Below are 20,237 nucleotides of genomic sequence, written 5' to 3'. Positions count from 1 at the left end.
GGATGCTAGTTTGTCTTTTAAGTTGCTTGAGTACATCTGTCATAACAGACATTGCCCCAGATTGTGGAACCCTTTCCTTCTAACATCTTTTAATGGTAGTAGAACTTACAATGCCATAATTTCCTTTCATTTTTGACAGTGTTATACTATCTTTATAGACTTACACTGACAGCATTTCATCTTGACATCATTAGATTATCTCACCTGACTTTTGCATGGCACACATCGTTACACTATGGTGATGGCGCTATACAATTACCAGTGAAATGAATAGGGTATTAACATGATCACTGAAAAAAAGTTAGCACATACAGATATAGTATTCTTCATTTGAGAGCATTTTATAGCTATTAATTAGTCTGCCCAACGCTCTTGGGATCCAGCGAAACTTATTATTCTTTTTTTTTTTTCCAAGTAGGATAATAAAAGGCACTGACTTTCATTAGACAATATATACAGGACCAGGCAATGGCTGAACTTTTCTTAACTTATTTGACTTTTTTAGCCTAAAAAATTTGGGTATAAAGATGTGAAGTTACTAATCACTGTCTTGAAAGGCTAGGCATGTAAGAAACTTGCACTTCATTTAGGAATTCCACTTTTCCTCTTTTTCATTTTCGTGATTATCATGACAATTAATGAGAGTCCATTCTACTAGGTTTTGTGAATGTTGATAAATACATAATCTGGACTTATTTAAAGGTTTCATTTAACAAAATGCAATTGATTTGGTCTGAGAAAAATCACTTAAGTTTTAATCACTAATCAGGAAATCATGTGATTAAAACTTAAGTAATTTTTTCTTATATGATATACAGGCAACTTTAGGACCATACAAATCTTGATAATTGAAAAGCCTTGATATTTCCTTTATACTTTTTCTAAAGTATGTAATAATGATAATGCCTGACCAATGACAACCCATATTTGAGAGTTTATCTGTTATCTGGGTAGGAGAGGGTGAGCCAATTGTCTTCTCCTAAGTTCTGTAATTCACCCTTATTTCCAGTTTTAAGGTGATGGTATAAATTGGTTATACAAATTAGTCAAAATTTTTGTCCACTTTCTGAGCCTCAGTTTTCTCATTTGTCTAATTATGAAGAAAGTGTTTACTGTAAAGATTGTCATGGTGGTAAATGAGATTGCCAGATGGAAATCTCTTGGCTCAGTGCTTGGGCATAGTAGGCTCTCAATAAAGAGGAACAATTACTATAACTTGAGAGAGCTTGACTAGCCTGGGAACTAGGGCAGAAACTTTGGTGGCTTGGGAGCAGACTTCTCAGGGGACGTTTCTTCACTCTTGGCCTTTCTTTTGCTAGGTTTACACTGCCAGGATAGGGCAACATTCCAGAATCTCAGGGATTATTATTTTACTTGGACACTGTCTGCAGTGATTCAGCAGTGAAAGGGAGCAGTGTCAGCAGGTGGAGCCTAGAGATGGATCAGAACCAGTTTGTCTAACTTTGATGCTGTTTTACCAAACCTATCCCCACCCGCCTGTAAGAGGAAGAAACCAAGTGAGAAAAATACAAATTTTAACATCAGTTGAATAAAGTTGTAGCTCCTGAGATTATACGTATGTCCATTGCAGTTATATTTATTTTGTGACAAATTAGCGTTTTAACCAAGTGAACTTTTGATGTCCGGGATATTGCCTCTTTTATATGTTATCCTCAACTTTCAGTCTTTTCTTGTACCTTTGAATTTACTTTTTCCTTTTTCACTCCAGCCTCTCTACTTTATTCTAAGCCCTCCTCATCTCAAACCCTGCCATTGCAATATCCTCGAATTAGTCTTCCTGCTTACAGCCCTTACATGTTCCACTCTATCCCCCTCTACCCTATTCTGACTCCACGGTGATAGCCATTTCCTACCAGACCTAGTCTCAGCTCCACATCGTGGCACGAAAGGCTTCCAGAGTCTGGATATGACCACATTGTTCCAGTATATCTCCATCCTTGAGCTCCCCAACCCTGTTTCTTCAGTCAAGCTGATTTCTTCCTTGTTCCATGTTATACCACAAACCTTTTCACCTCTACATCTTTGATCATTCTTCTCTATATTGGGGTTCAGTGTAGAAAGCAGAAGTCATTCTAGATGTTTCAGGCACCATGGGACTTAAGTAGAGGCAGTTGGGTGCTTGCAGAAGTGTCAGAAGGGCTAGAGGAAGAGTCTAGGCCGGGCATCCAAGGATGACTCCTGGAGCACCATGGAGGCTGCTACCAAATAGATTTAATTCGCAAACACGTTGGAGCAATCCAGGAAGGATCAGAAGCTTCTGCCATCACTGCTACTGTAGTTGCCTCTCACCCAAAGAATCTGGAGAAAAAAGAAACACTAGAATGTGATTGAGGTTAAAAACAAAACCCCAAATTCATTTTCATACCCGGTAGCTAGCAGAAAGAGCTAAAAGTATGAAAATGCCTTCTCCTTCACTTCTGCCTTCTACATGTAATATAGTGCCTATCATTGCAGTCAGAATTCTAATTGTAAAGAAATCTTGGTGTACATGAAAGCAACTAGAAAGAAGGTAAATGGAGGTTGAGAGAGCCAGTCCATGGTTTTAATACCTGTCCTTGTTCACCTCTCCTATATATATCATATAGGATGTATATATATGTATGTGGCATAACACCAGGGCCTGCCCTCTTCCTTATCCACCAAAATTTACCCATTGTAAGGCTGAGTTCAAGTGTCTCCTTCTCTAGGAAATAGCAAGCAGTGTCATTGGTAGATTTTTATACTTCCTAATTATCCTTAACTGACATTGCAGAGATGGTAAACATGTAGTTCACACAGCCATATCCTGCCTCCTTACACTGTCCCACTTGAAGAGTGAGATTAAAACACAAGATTTGCTCAGCCTGGCATTGGCTTCAGAATCCTTCTTACCCCAGTACTCAAGTCAGCCTCAGTAAACTGATAGTGATGCTTCAGATGAAACTTGCATGCTATCTCTGATGTCTATACTGCAGGCAGCTGCACAGCTTTTGATTTCATTAGATTTAATTCTGACGTGATTGTTCCCTAATCTCAAAGTATGATGGTCTGTAGTAAGATACCTGTGGATGTGTTGGGAAAACTAAGTAGTCCCTGAGTCATAGATTTCTGATCCGGAAAGTGCTAAAAAAATTACTCGGTATAGCTCTTTGTTTGTAAGTAGGAAACGAATTATATCTGGGTTTAAAAGTGAGTAAAACTTTTTCTTTTTTTTTTACCGAGGCCCAGAGAAACTAAGTACATTTCTAAGATTATACAGATAAGTTATAGAGTTTTTTTATGATATTGAAACATTATACTTCAAGATGGAATTGTAAATGAATCACACCTCCCAACTTTTATACTTTTAAAATTATTGATAATTCCCATGCATAAGATATAACCTTAGTTACTGAGGCTTTTCCTTTTTTGCATTTTTTTTTCTGCCAGAAAATAATCACAAATAGCAGAAATAACACGTAGCATAAGATTGGAGGCTACAGAGTTGTGTTGTTGTTGTTGTTTTGCAACAATTTCTAACCTTGAGAAAAAAATTTGCAAAATAGGTGCAACTTATCTAATTGACCGCCTGTCTTTAAGTGCCCCTATTTTTCTTTCCTTTGGATTTCCAGGTTACCTAAGGTTTCCCATAGGCTTTGCCTGTCTGGGGAATTGCCCTATACTCTAGAGCTTTTTCATTTGCCATCTTTTTCATTGATTGGCACACTAGTTACCTCTATAGTGCTATCAACCTGAAACTGCTACTAACTAAAACTTACTGACTTAGTGACTATACCTTACTTGCCTTACTTGACCCAGGTGAGAAGATTCCTCCAGCCAACTCATAGATTCGCAAGAAATAATACAGTGATTTTAAGCCACTAAATTTTGGGGTGTTTTGTTATGCAGCAGGAGATAACTGATACACCTATAGAAAAAATAATATGCCCTATTGTATCTTTTCTTTTTGTCACTGTATCACAATAACTTTATTGTCTTACTGTTCGGCTCTTTCCTTCTTTAACCATCTTGTAACTGCATGCCTCTTTCTTTACCCTTCAGTCCTGGGGATCAAAATCAGTGGTATTTGACACCAAATAATTCCCTGATTTTATTTTCACGGATAAAATTCCATTGCCTTGCTGCAACCCTCAGTACTTCTTAGCCCTCCTCAGTCACTGTGGTAGCTGCCACCCTGCAGCTCTTCTGAGAGTAGCTTCCCCAGCTGAGGCCAGGGATGTGGGTTGCTGGGGTGACCTCCTCTATGTGCTCTGCTCTGTCCCAGTCCCGCTAGTCCTGTCTCTGGAGGGAGTTTTCTTGACAGTGTTTATCTCTGCCCTTAGTTGGATGTCTTTTCAATGATCCCAGTGCAACCTGGAGTCATCTGTCCTCCCCATAGCTGCTACTCTAAAGCCTTTGAAAGGAGGCCTACACTTTTAGTCTTTTAGCTTTAATTACCAAGAAAGCTGGAAGGAGAAGGAAAGGCTGGGCACAATGGAATATTTTTCAGCTTTAAAAAAGAATGAAATTCTGACACTGGCTACAACATGGATGAACCCTGAAGACATTACACTGAATGAATTAGGCCAGACACAGAAGAACAAAAATTGTGTGATTCCATTTATATGAAGTACCCAGAACAATCAAATGCATAAAGACAGAATGTAGAACAGTGTTTATCAAGGGTCAGGAGAAGAGGGGGATGGAAGGTTATTCTCTGATGGGTATAGAGTTTCAGTATGGCATGGCTCTGGAGATGGATAGTAGTGATGGTCACATAACAATGTGGATGTATGTAATACCACTTAACTCTACACCTGAAAATGCGTAAAATGGTAAAGTTTATGATATGTATACTTTACTAAATAAAAATCCTAAAATGAAAAAACCACACAGTGAGATACCACTTTGTGTGCGCTAAGATGGCTATCCTGCTTTTTCTTTTTTAGTGAAGAAGAAGAAAAAAAAAAGAAGGTCCCTGTGCAACTTTCAAACTGGCCAAAACTTGGCATAGTCTCCAAGCTCTTTCCAGATCCCTTGAGACTTTATTTTCCTTCTGGGCTTGAAAGTCTTACTGTGTTCTGATGCAGTTCCTCAGCCCCAAAGCCATTTTCTTGTTTGGATACTTTCCCGTCTCCTCTCTGTTGAGTCAAACCCCTCCCATCCTAGGGTCCAGGTCAAATCCCATTAGCTGTATGAAATCCTCCCTGACCACTGCTCTGATCTTCCTTGAGCTCCCCTTGACCTTATTGTGTGTACAGTTATTATCCCTTTTCATAAACTGTTTCACATTATTAAAAACATTCTAGTCAGTTCTTGGCATATTCAAATATTCATGTTCACATCAGTTTACCGTGTGCTAGAGTCTCATCCACCTAATCTATACACACCTTTTAAAAAAGGAATAAAATTTTGTATCTCTTCGGTTCTCTTACAATAGCTAAAGTAGAACACTGTGTATATTGTTGCTCAATAATTGTAGGTCAGTCATTTGATTCTGTGTTGTTCCTGCTAACATAATCATGACAGAGCTTTTCTGAGGAAAATGCCTGAATCCAATGTTTCTCAACCTGTTTTTCGTGATTATACCCTACTCTCTCCAGGAGCCTTTACAGACATGTTTTCCTAATCTCCTTCCCCCTGATATTTTAACACCACAGATAAACAGTATGTCCCTTTATGAAATATCTGTGTATCCATACATAAAGAATAAGATCGTTTTCTCCTTCTTGGGGGTGATATCCTACCACTGAGAATGTATGCCTTAGCCCAAGAGGACATGGACTCTTAATGTTCTGCAGCAAGGCAGTGTGGGTGGCTAAGCTAGTATTTCAGATTCTTCAAAGCAGAGCATCATGGAGAAGTTCTCCTCCTCCAGTCCCAGAGTTCCTAAACAGCTCAGCTCTTTTTTGCCTATGTGATTATTACCTTGGTGTTTGTTTCCTGCATTTACAGGTGAGGACAGAGACTGAAAATACTTCTTCAAAATGTGCCGATTTCTCTAAATCTCATTGTTGTTCACTTATTAACTTATTAACGCGTTTTCAAGGGAAATGAGCCCTTGACACAAGGAAATATACAAGGTTGACTCTTCTCTTAAAATGCGTGAGGCCAGTTAGGAAGTTGACAGCCCTGCAGTGCCTTGTGTGAATTAAAGCCAGGGGACCTTCCTTCAGGTCCTGTAGCCCTGGCCAGTGCTCAGCCTTTTCTCAGCTGAGCACCCTTGTCTTTCTGGACGGAGCTAACCGCACACCCTGAAGCAGCAACACCTGAAAGGATAAATGGATGTAAATGCAGAAATTAAAATATATAAATATATTTTAAATGCTCTGAAACAGTTTATGAAATGCCTTGTGTAGCCACAAACTCCTCCTTCTCTCTTACTGACTGTGCAGGGTTTGGGATTGGGAAAGCCAAGCCAAACTCTTGATTTCACATCCCTTCTCTTTGCTTGGATGTGGTGTGCAACTGGCACAGGTCCAGCCCTGGAGTGTGGGAGCATCCGGAGTGAAAGCATTTCCAAAGAGAGCTCCAGACAAGTCACCATGTAGAACACATCTCTCCTGGGACACTTTGCCCAGAGTTTTAATTACATTCCGCCGCTCCCCCCGCCCCTCTGTTCTGGGCTTTCCATCTAAACTATTAAATTTTAATTCAGATTAAAACATTCCATCAATGTCACTACTGATAACAGATTGTTAATTTGCAAAGACATTTTAACATAACCAAACACAAACTTATTTTTCAAGTTACCAGTGATGAAAAAGTTTTTTCTGTTTCTTTAAGCTTAAACCTACTATTTCTGCCAAATGTCTGATTTTCTATTGTTACCACAGTTGACCTCAAATGGAAATAACCAACTATGTTGCAAATGTTATTGCATCATATAAATTAGGAAAAATTTTCATGGCTTCTGGTGGAATAGAGGAATACCAGTAGTTTCCCTTTGGTTGCTTCAAGTGGCCTACAAATGAATTAACATACTCCCCAAAGTATTATTACCAAGATTCCTAATGGAAAATATGTAAACTTATTTTTTGGGTAAATATTTTACCTTATAAAATATAGATTCCACAATATACGTTTTCTTTTCCAGATTGATTAAGATTTCTGGATTATTGCTACAGAAAATTTAATGAAGGTAACTGTGAGCTTAATTTGAGGTTTACAGATATCTGATTTATATATACTTCATGATAAACAGAACAATCCTATTTTTCCTTCAGTATCAAAAGATTTTTTTGAAAGTTATCCATATTGTTTCAATGCTTCATTTTATTTGAAATGTTTCTTGTATTTTATATCTCAGTTTTTGCCTGCAAAAAGAATATGTGTTAACCAATGTGTGAAAATCTGAATATAGCAACACAAGAACTCATCACAGTTTATAGTGTTTTAAAGAAGTATGTTTCTAGGGCGCTTGGGTGGTTCAGTCGGTTAAGCGTCCAAGTACAGCTCAGGTCATGATCTCGTGGTTTGTGGGTTCGAGCCCTGCATTGGGCTCCATGTTGACAGCTTGGAGCCTGCTTCCAGTTCTGTGTCTCCCACTCTCTCCGCCCCTCTCCCTCTTGCGCTCTGTCTCTCTCTCTCTCTCTCTCTCTCTCTCAAAGATGAATAAACATTAAAAAAAAAAAAAGAAGTATGTTTCTGTGGGGCATTTAACATAAGGATTGATGTACTTTTTCACATTTTCTTGGTACATAAAGAGAGGTAGTTTTCTTGTTATTCAATTCCGCATTGCATAGATGCTGCCCAAGGAATTTGTCAGCCCGAATCTGTCTTTTGTGGTGAGTTAGATTAAGTGGAAAGAGAAGAAAGTTTTCTTTGGAAGGGGTGGGGGAGGAGAAAGAACATCTTTCTTTGTAAATGCAGCACCCTGGGAAAGCTGGCTGCTTGCACACTGCTGGACCAGCACATCGTGGGATGTGCTGGGACCTTGAAGGGCCTTGCTACCAGAACGTTCAGAATTCTCTACATTGCCCTGAATCTGGAATGTCTGGTGGGCTGAAATCATCGTGTGAGATGAAGTAGAATGCATTGTAAGATGAGTCTCTTTGATTTTGTTCTCCTGGGGGTCCAGCTGTGGAAGTGACCAAGCAGTTCTCCAGAGATGGAGAGGCCTGGGAGAGAGGGGGCAGATAAAAAGTAATTTTTTCCTACAAGTCATAGAGATCTGACTGCATATGCCTCCAAAAATTCCTGAAAAAGATTCAGGTTTGGAAGCATCAAAAATGTAAAAAATCACAAAACTTTCCAATTAAAAAAAATCTATATTCACTCTCATGAATTTGAAGAACAATTATGCATTTTTGTCTTTAATAACCTTAATCCAACAAAATGACATTTTGTGGTAACCCTATCTTCAACCCTTTTATGGAGTAATTATCAGAGATAGAAACAGGAGCTAGAATCACATGCTTTTGTTATGCCCAAGAAAATGAGGTGGGAAAAAAGTCCAGATGCTTAACGTGTCAGGCGTATGAAATCTTTGCTTCCACTTTAGTGCATGTCTGGCTTCCCATCACCTTAATTTAAATAGTATTTTGGGGGAGCAAGAAAAAAACCCAAGAATTTGAGTTAAATACAATTCAGTTACCATAGGAAATGGTCATTAAATATTTCAGAAGTCATTTTATGTAGTACCTATTTACAAAAAGTACATACATAGCTACTTAAAAGCCTTTATTGGGAACACAAAGGATATTGTTATGGGATGCTCTGTTCAGAACATAAGCTATAGCTAAACATCTTGAATAATTAGAATATCTAAAATATCTTCATTGGCTCAGTAATGAGGACTGTGTTTACACATGAGACAGTGCACTTTGAGCTTCCAAATTGTCACTGTATTAAAAACTCCATTATGACACAAGGAACTCTGGGGTTCTGCTGTAGCAATAGACCTCTGACCCATGTAAGTAAGTTGAACACTCCAAGTCAGATATTGGGTGAATAAAATGTTTTAAAATCACTTGAAAAAGAACTAAACCACTAAGTCAATCTGGCTGGTACACTGCTTAAGAAGTAACAGCCGGCCCTACATGCAGCACTGCTGAATGCCCAGTGCTAAAGAAGGGAGCTGTATTAAAAATAAGAATGCAAGAATTGGAGCCAGTTTATTTTAGAAATTATAATCCGCTCTCAGACAGGTAGTCAGAATTTGCCTCTTGGGAAGAGATTGGATGTGAGGGAGAGCTAAGTTAGGAAACATTTTGACTGTAAATATTATGGATTTAAAATTTTTTCTCTTGCCTTGAAAACTTAATTTTAAGCCCACTGAATACTGTACTTCTAACCTTGAGGTAGGCTGGCAACAGTGACATCTAGTGGTCATATTGATTCCTCTTCTCTCTCCCTGTCTCTTCTCTTTATCTCTGTCTCCATCTCATGCGCCCCCACCCCCCAAAAGAAAGTGTTCAGCACTTCAAGTTGAATTCTCTATTAATATCCACACTTAAACGGTCTTTCTGGGTCTCTAAGGTGCTTCAAATACATGTGTTGATGGATTAAGACTGAAATGTTTCACTTTGACTGTTTCTTTGACTTGTATGAAAGTCACCTAGCGTATAGCAAAGGGAGAATAATTGGGCTCAAATATTTAAAAGGACAAGTTTGACAGCCCAAAGCGCTTAATGATGGATAGAACGCTCACAGGTGCTGCATTTGCTTTAGCACTGTCCCGCCCACTTCGTCCCATCCACACAGAAGGCTGCCACCAGACTAATCTTCCCAAATAGTAACTTTCATCAATCCTCAGTTGCCCACCACATTGAATTCATACGTGCCTGCTTGACTTTCAAACAGCCCGTAAAAATAGTCCACTTTAATAGTTTCTCACTGTTCCTCTGCTCATTCCTCCATCCCAGCCAAGTGAGTTTCTTCTCTGTCCTCTGAACCCATCATGGTAATTTCTCCTTTCCTGCCTTTGCTTCTCCTCTTCTCTCTCCCTTTCTTCTTTGCTGCCTATTTTTCAAGGCTCATTGTAAGCCCATCTCTTCCCTGAAGCCATTCTATTCTTTATTCTTAAAAAAAAAATTTTTTTTAACGTTTATTTATCCTTGAGACAGAGAGAGACAGAGCATGAACGGGGGAGGGTCAGAGAGAGGGAGACACAGAATCTGAAACAGGCTCCGGGCTCTGAGCTGTCAGCACAGAGCCCGACTCGGGGCTCAAACTCACGGACCGTGAGATCATGACCTGAGCCGAAGTCGGCCGCTTAGCCGACTGAGCCACCCAGGCGCCCCTGTTCTTTATTCTTTAAATCTATGCTGATCTCTCCATCCTCCAAATTATCATTTTACTTATACTTAGTACCACGCAGTGAAGCATTAAACTGCTTTTTGAGTGTTTCATGCTTCTTTGTCTTGTCTCATCTTTTAGCGTTTAAACCATGCAAAAGCAAGGTTTGCCATTTACTCACTGTTTTCTTGTATGTGTTTTTTATATTTTCCTTAGGGTCTTTGGGGGTAGGGAGGAGGGTAGCAAATTATTTGAATGACAGTACAGACGAAAGAACTTAAGCTGATGTTTTGGTACAATCTTAGTTCTTTAATGCTATAAAACATGCAAAGCACATCTTCTTATTTTTTTAATGTTTATTTATGTATTTTTGAAAAAGAGAAGAGAGAGCATGAGGTGGGGGGGGGGGGGAGAGAGAGAGAGAGGGAGACAGAGGATCCAAAGCAGGCTTGGTGCCCTCAGCGCAGAGCCCAATGTAGGGCTTGAACTCACAAACTGTAAGACCATGACCTGAGCCTAAATTGGACACTTAACCAACTGAGACACCCAGGTGCCCCAAAGCGCATCTTCTTCTAAACCATTCCTTATTTTTTTTCTCATATTTCAGTGGAAGAACTCTGTTTCCTTTTGTCCAATAAGCTCATGGATTATAGTTTTTGGTAACTACTAGTATAACATTAAGCTGTGATGCAAATCAATAAAATAAGCCTTAGATCAACTTGAATTGTTGTGAAAGTTTATTCCCAGGAGATTCTCAAGGCAACATAAACATAGAATAAATTCTTTTGCAAGTATCAGATCCTATACAACAGGGAAAAAAGACTTAGAATACTGTGGAAATCTTTCTCACTGTTTAAAAGCTCTATTTTCCTTTAGGAAACTCATCTACTCTAAAAATGTTATCTTGTATCCCCAACTCAAGCTCTGTTCACTATTGTTTGACATCTCGCTACTTTTCAAATACCTGTGATATACTATCATGTGGACTATTAAAGAACTTTGAATGTCAAATGAAGATCCCTAGTTTCTATTATTTTTTAAATAAAAGAACATTCTGTACCAGAATCTGGATAAATAATATTTAAGATTCTATTACACATCTACTAAGCATTGGCCAGGTTAATACCATATTGGTTAAGATTCAACTGAAGGATTGAATTCTCTCCTGGGCACCACGTTTTGAAAGAGACAGACAAATTGGAGAGAGTTCAGAGGGGAAGAACAAAAATGATCAAAGGTTTGGAAAATCAGCCCTGTGAGGAAAGGTTAAGAGAATCAGGCCTGTTCTGCCTAGAGAAGAGAGGGCTGAAAAGGGCCATAATAACTCTCCAAAATACATAAAAGGATGTTTTCAGGAGGAAAGGGACCAATTATCCTCATTAGTCAACAAGAGCAGGACCAGGAGTAATGGGACTTAAGCTACAGCAAAAGAAGAAAAAAAGATTAAATATTATGGAAACTTTCATTTCAAGGCTGGGCCTAATGCTTTTTCTGAGTTAGGGATAAAGAAATCAGTCCTGCTCTGACAGTAGGGAAATATCAGAAAATTACCAGAGAAAACCTTGACAATTCTAAGAGAAAAAAAAAGAGGGAATTTTGATATTACATTTCAGATTTACATTAATGTCCACCACACCAGCCCAATGAAGGAATGGTTTTCACCAAAAGTCTTACAAAGATGCACAGAAACATAAATACAAAGGAGGAAAGACAATTACCCATTTCTATACCATCTTGGCTCATACTTTCACAGCATTAACCCAAAAAATAAGTTTTCCCTTAAAACAATAAAACTAAAACTGTCAATGCCCTTTGTTCCTGGGTTAAATATGATAATTGTATTAAGTGACAACAGGACTGATAGACCTTGAGGTACAGATACGTCCAGCGTGAATGCAATGATGACAGATTGGAAGAAAATATAATATATATGAAAATAATCAAAATTTGTATGTGATTTATTTTTATTGCTTGCTATTTACTCACGATTTTCTTAACCTCCTACTTCACTTAGAAGGTCAGAGTTATCAAACTTGAGTGCTTTATGTGCATTCTATTCTATGCCATTTGCGTCTAGATCCATTTCCTTTCTGTACAATTCTAGTTCTAAACCTCCATTTCTCCATTCCTTCCTTTTCTCAACATGTATGTATTGTTACCCACTATTTGACCAGGAACTAGGTTAGTGCTTTTAGCCAGTTTCACTCAATCACTTTCTCAATTGTTTATTTAACAAATATTTGTTAAATGCCTTCCATATCCTGGGCACTATGATAAACACTCTGGCTACAGCTGAAGACAGGACATAGTTTGTTCCTGCCTTCACGGAGCACACAGTGTTGACACAGACACACACACTGAATGTGTGATGTGTGTTGAGAAGGGAAGTAGAGAGTACTGTGGGGCAAATAGCTGGGGAATCTAAGCTAGTGTAGGGAAAACTGCCTTCCAAAGGAAGTGACATCTGAAATACAAATAAAAGTTAGCAGGTACATATGGGGGGAGGAGATGAGGCAGATATTCCAGGTAGAGGGAATAACGTGTGCCAAATTTCAGAGAGGAGAATGAGAGAGCAGTTGTGTTTATGAATTTACATGTTTTAGGAAACTACCTTAACAGGCCTTTTTTTAAAAAGCAGGATTTGGGGCACCTGGGTGATTCATTCAGTTAAGTGTCCAACTATTGATTTCAGCTCAGGTCATGATCTCACGGTTTGTAAGTTCAAGCCCCTCATCAGGCTCTGTGCTGACTGTGGATCCTGCTTGGTATTCTCTCCCTCTCCCCCTCTCCCCCTCTCTGTGTCCCTCCCCTGCTTGTGTGCTTACTTTCACACACATGCTCTCTCTCTCTCTCTTAAAAATAAACACTTAAAAAAAATTTTAAAGAGGGATTGGACAGGGGTGCCTAGGGGCTCAGTTGGTTAAGTGTGTGACTCTTGATTTCTGCTCAAGTCACGATCTTATGGTTCGGGAGATCAAGCCCTGCCTTGGGCTCTGAGTTGACCATGTGGATCCTGTTTAGGATTCTCTGTCTCCCTCTCTCTCTCTGCCCCTCCCCTTTCCCCAGACACCCCATGTGTTCTCCCTCTCTCTCAAAATAAATAAATAAACTTAAAAACATAAAATAAAAATAAAAAATGGGATTGGACAGTGTTTCCACACAGCCCCTTACCATTTGTAACACTTGCCCCAGAGACACAGACTTCCACAGGAGAGAGATCTACATCTACAGAAAAAAACCTATTCATAGCTACATGCACCCCATAAGTGTTATCTACTTGTTTTTTTTACAAGCTTTTTATTATTATATTACATCGATACATGTAGAAAGATTGCTGTTATGAATTCATCACCTAGTTTCAGTGAGTATCAACATGTCTAATCTGTTTTATCTATGCACCCCAGTCCCCCTACCCCCCACTATGTAATAATTATTTGGAAGTAAATTAGTGGCTTTGTTTTTTTTAATTTGAAATAGTATTTTGTGAGCCTGTTCTGGAGTAGATGTTAAGAGATTATTCTGCATAATATATATTAGAAATATTGAGTTTAGGTTACAGATAAGAACTTGGGAGAGAGGATCTGCCCTCTTAGGCCTGAAAGAGGAAGAAATTGGAAAAAGATGTATGCATCAAAGAGAAATACTCCAAAATATGGTGGAGTGTGGAGCCCAGGAAGAAAAAACTAACTTTGGGAAATTCTCTGAGGCTGGGTTGGGGAAGAATATTTAAGTTTTATAAAATTCCATTGAATGTTATTTATTATTTGGTGCTGATCTGTAATTTGTTTGATTTTCATCAAATTCTAGTAAAAATGTGAAGGCTCATAGAGTAAGTATGCAAGTAGCAAACAAAAACCTACTCTGGATAATTTAAACAGAAAAGGAAATTAGTAAAAGGATATTGATGCCAGAACTAAAAAGCCATGGCCTCCAAAAGGATGGGAGTTGGAATATATGTAGCAAGGATCAGTGGACAGTTCTCAAGGTCCCTGCCATAGGGTGAACAACTTGAATTTATTTTTGTCTTTGTGATTTGCTCAGGATTCAGATTCCAGCAAGAGAGTTTCAGATTGGGCTAGCTTGGATCACATGCTCATTGTTTTTTTTTTTTTAAACGTTTATTTATTTTTGAGACAGAGCATGAACAGGGGAGGGGCAGAGAGAGAGGGAGACACAGAATCTGAAACAGGCTCCAGGCTCTGAGGTGTCAGCACAGAGCCTGACGCGGGGCTTGAACTCACGGACCGCGAGATCGTGACCTGAGCCGAAGTCGGCCGCTTAACCGACTGAGCCACCCAGGTGCCCCCACATGCTCATTGTTTTGATGTAAGTCCTGTCAAGACATATCCAATGGATGAGGCTTGGTATCCCAAAGAAGAACAGTTAGTGGCTGCTGAGCTGGCAAAAACCACAGATGTGTGATTCTCAAAAGCATTTTCTTTTACAAAAATATAAAATGCCACATAAGTAGCATTTCCGTTGTACCGTGCACAGTGATTCTTGAGCTTGAGATTTTGATTAAGATTCATGAACGTGAAGCTATGATCTTTATGGCTTTCCTTTTTAATGCATCAGAACCTAGTTCTAGATTCTAATTAATATGGCCTAGAATGCAGACACCAAAGACAAAGGCACTTCTATATCAAACAATAGTCTTATATAAATGCAAGTCATATGCCTACCTTGAAAACCAAAATAAGCCAACAGTTTTCTAGAGTCACATGCTAAAATCTTTTTTAAAAGATAAATCCCAGTTGTAGTCAAGTTACATATAGCGCTAAAAGAGGAAACAGTCATCTTTTTGGAACTTGGGGTCAGGCTTCAGAAGAAAGGAGGGGAGGGCAGAGGCAGTCTTGATATGAGATCATGTCTTTTTAGATTACGGTAACGATGATGGAAATGAAGACAAATATGTGGACTCAAGAGATACTTTGGAAGTCGATTTGTATGATTCTACATCATAAGTACTTTCAGAAGTGAGAGTCTGAAATGACTGTAATACTACTGCTGTTTGCTTTTCAAGTCCTCTTCCTTGGTAACCACAAAACGTCCCTCGGAAAGTGACATTATTATCATTCCAACTCTACAAATACAAAAAGAAGACCTGCACATGTTTAGTGATTTATCCAAGATGAAAAACGAATCCTGTCACTTTGTTGATTCCCAACTTGTTTTATATCACATTATGGCATATGTGGCATCTCATTTTTCTTAACTATAGGTTTTCAAGGCACTTCCAGGTACCTCGATATCTTCCAAATCAAGATATCTTCTATCTGTCTAAAAGGCCCCATTTTTTAATGTTGTTCATTTTGGAATGGATGACAACTGTGTGTGTGTTTTGAATAAGGAAACGGACAACATATCACAGAAATCAGGACCTTTTCAAAAACCTACTTGGAAATTCTACTCCTTTTATATCTATTTTGTCATATTTTGTTCACTCTGACAGTAGTTAAGATGATGACAATTTCCATGAAGAATGTTTGTTAGGGAAGAAACCAATCATGATTTCTTTTTACCACATCTACTATGTGGAGACTGTACAATTGCAAAAAGACAGATGGCAAAAACCATGTCTGCTCCACTGAAAACATGAGGTTTCTTAGCATTTGTTTAATTAAATACGGCTGCTTCCACAGCTTCTGAACTGATGTTTTGAAGAAATAAACTCTCTAAGAAGAAAAACTTATTCATTTCATTTTATTTGCGCAGTTCATGCCAAGTTTTCCAACCAACTCACTTTGCAGAGCTATAATAATATCCAGGAGAGCTCAGGAGAATATGTGAAAAACAGATTGACTCCAGAGTGTTTAGAGTAGGGATTTGGGGTCAGCTCTGGGTGCTCACTAGTTCATATTTAGCACTTACTGGCTGCATTTACAGTTTGCCTGGTTTCTAGCCATTGGAATGCACACCCAGAAAAATCCAGTTGCTGAGGTTATGATGCTTGTTGGAAGGATTTAGGGATTAGACTGGAGGAAACAGGATTCTGGTTTCTGGCTCTGCTCGTGATTGTCTCTGTGTGACTTCAGACCAGCTCCTCAGCTTCTTTGTGCATCCTGCCTCCCCTGCCCTGCGCCTTCCACTCCCCACCCCCCCAGCAATGAAAGGAGCAGTGAAACATAGAGGTGAAGACACTTCAGGGCCAACATAAGTAAATCTGAACTCATGCTTTATGATACTTGGTCTCTTTGTGATCAAAATGTGAGTGGAAAAGAGTATGATTAAGAAGATCTAGGGCACCTGGTTGGCCCAGTTGGTTAAGTATTTGATTCTTGATATCAGCTCAAGTCATGATCTCACGGTTGGTGAGATCGAGCCCCACATCAGACTCGGCACTGACAGCGTGGAGCTTGCTTGGGAGTCTCTCTCCTCTCTCTCTGCCCCTCCCCCTGCTCTCTCGTGCTCTCTTTCGCTCTCAAAATAAATAAATAAACTTAAAAAAAAAGACCAAATAAGTAAGAAGTAATCTATGTAATAGGGTTCTTTTGTTTACACTTTCAGAGAATCTGTTTTGTTTTTATTTTGACACAGAATATTAAAAGTTCAGGTGTACAACACAGTGATTTGACATTATATACCTTGGGAAAAATGGGCACCACAATAAGTCTTGTTACCATCTGTTTGCATACAAAGTTGATACAATGCTAGTGACTACATCCCCATGACTTATTTCTTTTATAACTTAAAGTTTGTACTTCTTGATCCCTTCACCATTTTGCTCCCTCCCTCAACCCCCCTCCACTCTGGCAACCACCAATCTGTTCTCTGTGTCTATGAGTCTGGATTTTGTTTTGTACTGTTCTTCTAGAGTCCACATATAAGTTAAATTATTCACTTTCTATGTCTTTCTCTGTCAGACTTATTTCATTTAGCATAATACCCCCAAGGTCCATCTATGTTGGTGCAAAAGGCAAGATTTTTTATGGCTGAGTAGTATTCCTTTGTCTATAGTGTGTGTGTGTGTGTGTGTGTGTGTGTGTGTGTGTGTGTGTATCACATCTTCTTTATACATTCATCCACTGATGGACACTGTGGTTGTTTCTATCTCTTGGGTATTGTAAATAATGCTGTAATGAAAATAGGGGTGCATATATCTTTTCACATTAGTATTTTTGTTTTCTTCAGATAGATACTCAAAAGTGGAGCTACTGGATCCTCTGATAGCTCTGTTATTCATTTTTTGAGGAACTTCCATGCTCTTTCCCAGAGTGGCTGCACCAAAGTACATTCCCACCAACAGTGCAGTAGGGTTCTCTTTTCTTCATATCCTTACCAACATTTGTTATTTCTTGCCATTTTGATAATTGCCATTCTGACAGGTTTAAGGTGATATCTCACTGTGGTTTTGATTTGCATTTTCCTGTTGATGTGTGATGTTGAGCATCCTTTCATATGCCTGTTGGCCACCTGTATGTCTTCTTTGGGAAAATGTCTATTCAGAACCACTGCCCATTTTTTAAATTGGATTGTTTGTTTCCTGGTTATTTAATTGTATGAGTTCTTGAATATTTTTTATATTCCTCTTATAGGATATATGATTTGCCCTCTCTCATTCAGTAGATTGCCTTTTCCTTTTGTTGATGGTTTCATTCATTTTTCAGAAACTTTTAATTTTGGTGTAGTCCCAATAGTTTATTTTTGCTTTTGTTTCCCTTGCCTTTGGAGTCAGATCCAAAAAAATATCACTAAGACTAATATTAAGGAGCTTATCGCCTATGTTTTCTTCTAGGATTTTTATAGTTTCAGGTCTCACATTTAGGTCTTTAATCAATTTTGAGTTGATTTTTGTGTACAGTATAAAGAAACTGGTTTAGTTTTATTTTTTAAAGTTTATTTATTTATTTATTTTTAATTATTATTAATAATTTTTACACCCAACTTGGGTGGGGCTTGACCTCACTAGCTTGAGATCAAGAGTCACGTGATGATTGAGCCAGCCAGGTGCCCTGGTCCAGTTTCATTCTTTTGCATGTAGCTGTCCAGTGTTCCCAGCACATTTATTGAAGAGACGGTCCTTTCTCTATTGTATATCCTTGTATCCTTTGTTGTAAATTAATGGACCATATACACTTGGGTTTATTTCTGGTCTCTCTATTCTGTCCCATTGATTTATGTGTCTCTTTTTATACCAATACCATACTTTTTTGATTACTATATCTTTGTAGATAGTGTGAAACCAGGGAGTATGATACCATCAGCTTTGTTCTGTCTTTCTCAGAATTATTTTGGCTATTTGGAATCTTTTGTGGTTCCATATAAATTTTAGAATTATTTGTTCTAATTTTATGAAAAATGCCATTGGAATTTTGATAGGGATTGCATTAAATCTGTAGATTACTTTGGGTAGTATGGACATTTTAACAATATTAATTCTTCCAATCCATGAATATATATATATTTTTAATTTGGGTCTTCAATTTTTTTCATCAATGTCTTACAGTTTTCAGAGTACAGGTCTTTAACCTTCTTGGTTAGTTAACTTTATTCCTAGGTATTTTGTATTCACAGAAGTCTTTCATTGTATACTTCCCTGCATCGTTGAAATTCTAGATTTCAAAATTCATTTCAATCAGCTTCTCATGTTTTGTATCTATCTGAACCTGACAAGCTGAAAATGTATCTCTAAAAAGATATACTTTTCCATTATTATTTTTTACAAAGGTTTTTATTGTTCTATTTCACTCTAGACAGATTTCACTCAGAGGAAAAGATAATAATGACTGATGTGTCAAGGGAAGGTTTGTTTAGATGTGCATTAAAGATACAACTTGATGTTTTCATAATATACTGTGTACAGTAGATCTAGCCCAATTCTTGCTTTTAGCAGATGCCTAGTTCTAAAAGGGAGCATTAGTTTTGTCTGTGGGAAGTTAAGTACTTGGTAATTGATTATCTGCAAGTACATTCTGCCTTTTACAAATGATCACTTTGTGATTATTTATTCTTCAATTCACTTTAGCCCAGGAGAATTTACACCCAGTTGAAGCATGGTGATACACTAACACCATATGCCGTGATATGTCTAAAGTTAGGGACTGTGTAGTTTTCCTTGGTCTGACTCAGGGGCTTGTGCTGGGCAGTGGTATCTGTTGCTCCCAGCTCAACTGGGCTGGCTCCATCCCCTGGCGTCGTGGTTGGCACATGACCTGGGCCTCACAAATGAAAGTCCTACTCTATCCCTTGCCTACAGTGATGGGTTCAGGATCATGTGTCTTATCCTGTCCAGGCCAGTGATAATTTGGGAAAGAGAAGTTATTTTGGCACTGCTATGCTGGTAGGATGTAAACCCAGAGCTATCTGGCCATCGTTGCCATCATAGCTTCTTCATTCTCATAGGAAGACATAAAGACAATTTGCTAAAAAGGTAGTAAAGGTGAGTAGTATTGGTCTTATTAGTAATCAAAGCAATGGAAATTAAAACAACGATTAGGCATGATTTACTTTTTGAATTGGAGGGTGATTCATTGACTAATTAGATGATAAATCAAAGTGTAAGAAGGGATGCTGTAAATGCTAAAGGTTGTAGGGGTAGAAATTTCTGTGATTTTTTTAGAAGCAATTTGAATGTGTATCAATATGAAGCCACTTAATAGCTAAAGGTAGGAAAATGGTAAGTAAATTATAGCAGATATACTTGGGGTATTTTAAGGTCAAGTGAATCAAACAGAGTACAAAATTGTAGGTTCATAGTCTTTTAACACCATCTATAATATAATTATAATTGATTTGTTATATATAATATGTTTTGTCTCTATGATATTTCCCTTTAAAATATGTATATTAACCAATCATTATTGAGCACTTTTAATATCTTTCCCCCTCTGCTCCAAGTACTATTGTATTCTCTCAGCTGGTAAGACCTAGTGAAGTCTCTTAGGCCAAATGCCACTAGCCTCACCTCTTCCACACTGAGTGTATCATGCAGCGGGTGCTATTGATTCTTCTAGGGTTTCTCTTCATATACTTTGTACTTCGTGAATGTTTTGCCTCAAAACGGTTGACACAATGCATGC

At 38.3% G+C, this 20,237-nt stretch overlaps 1 long non-coding RNA gene across 1 annotated transcript in view; it reads right to left on the bottom strand.

Moving 5' to 3' along the window:
- Nucleotides 1-862: 862 nt before the first annotated feature.
- LOC131509362 (uncharacterized) overlaps nucleotides 863-20,237 on the bottom strand; it is a 344,805-nt gene continuing 325,430 nt past the window's right edge. The window contains exon 3 of the long non-coding RNA XR_009260453.1: nucleotides 863-2,319. This is a non-coding gene — a long non-coding RNA (uncharacterized LOC131509362). The remainder of the gene's footprint in view (nucleotides 2,320-20,237) is intronic.

Source organism: Neofelis nebulosa, chromosome 4 (genome assembly GCF_028018385.1).
Source record: "Neofelis nebulosa isolate mNeoNeb1 chromosome 4, mNeoNeb1.pri, whole genome shotgun sequence".
NCBI lineage: Eukaryota > Metazoa > Chordata > Mammalia > Carnivora > Felidae > Neofelis > Neofelis nebulosa.
Note: the sequence above shows the minus strand (reverse complement) of the source record. Positions and strands in the feature narration are given on the sequence as shown.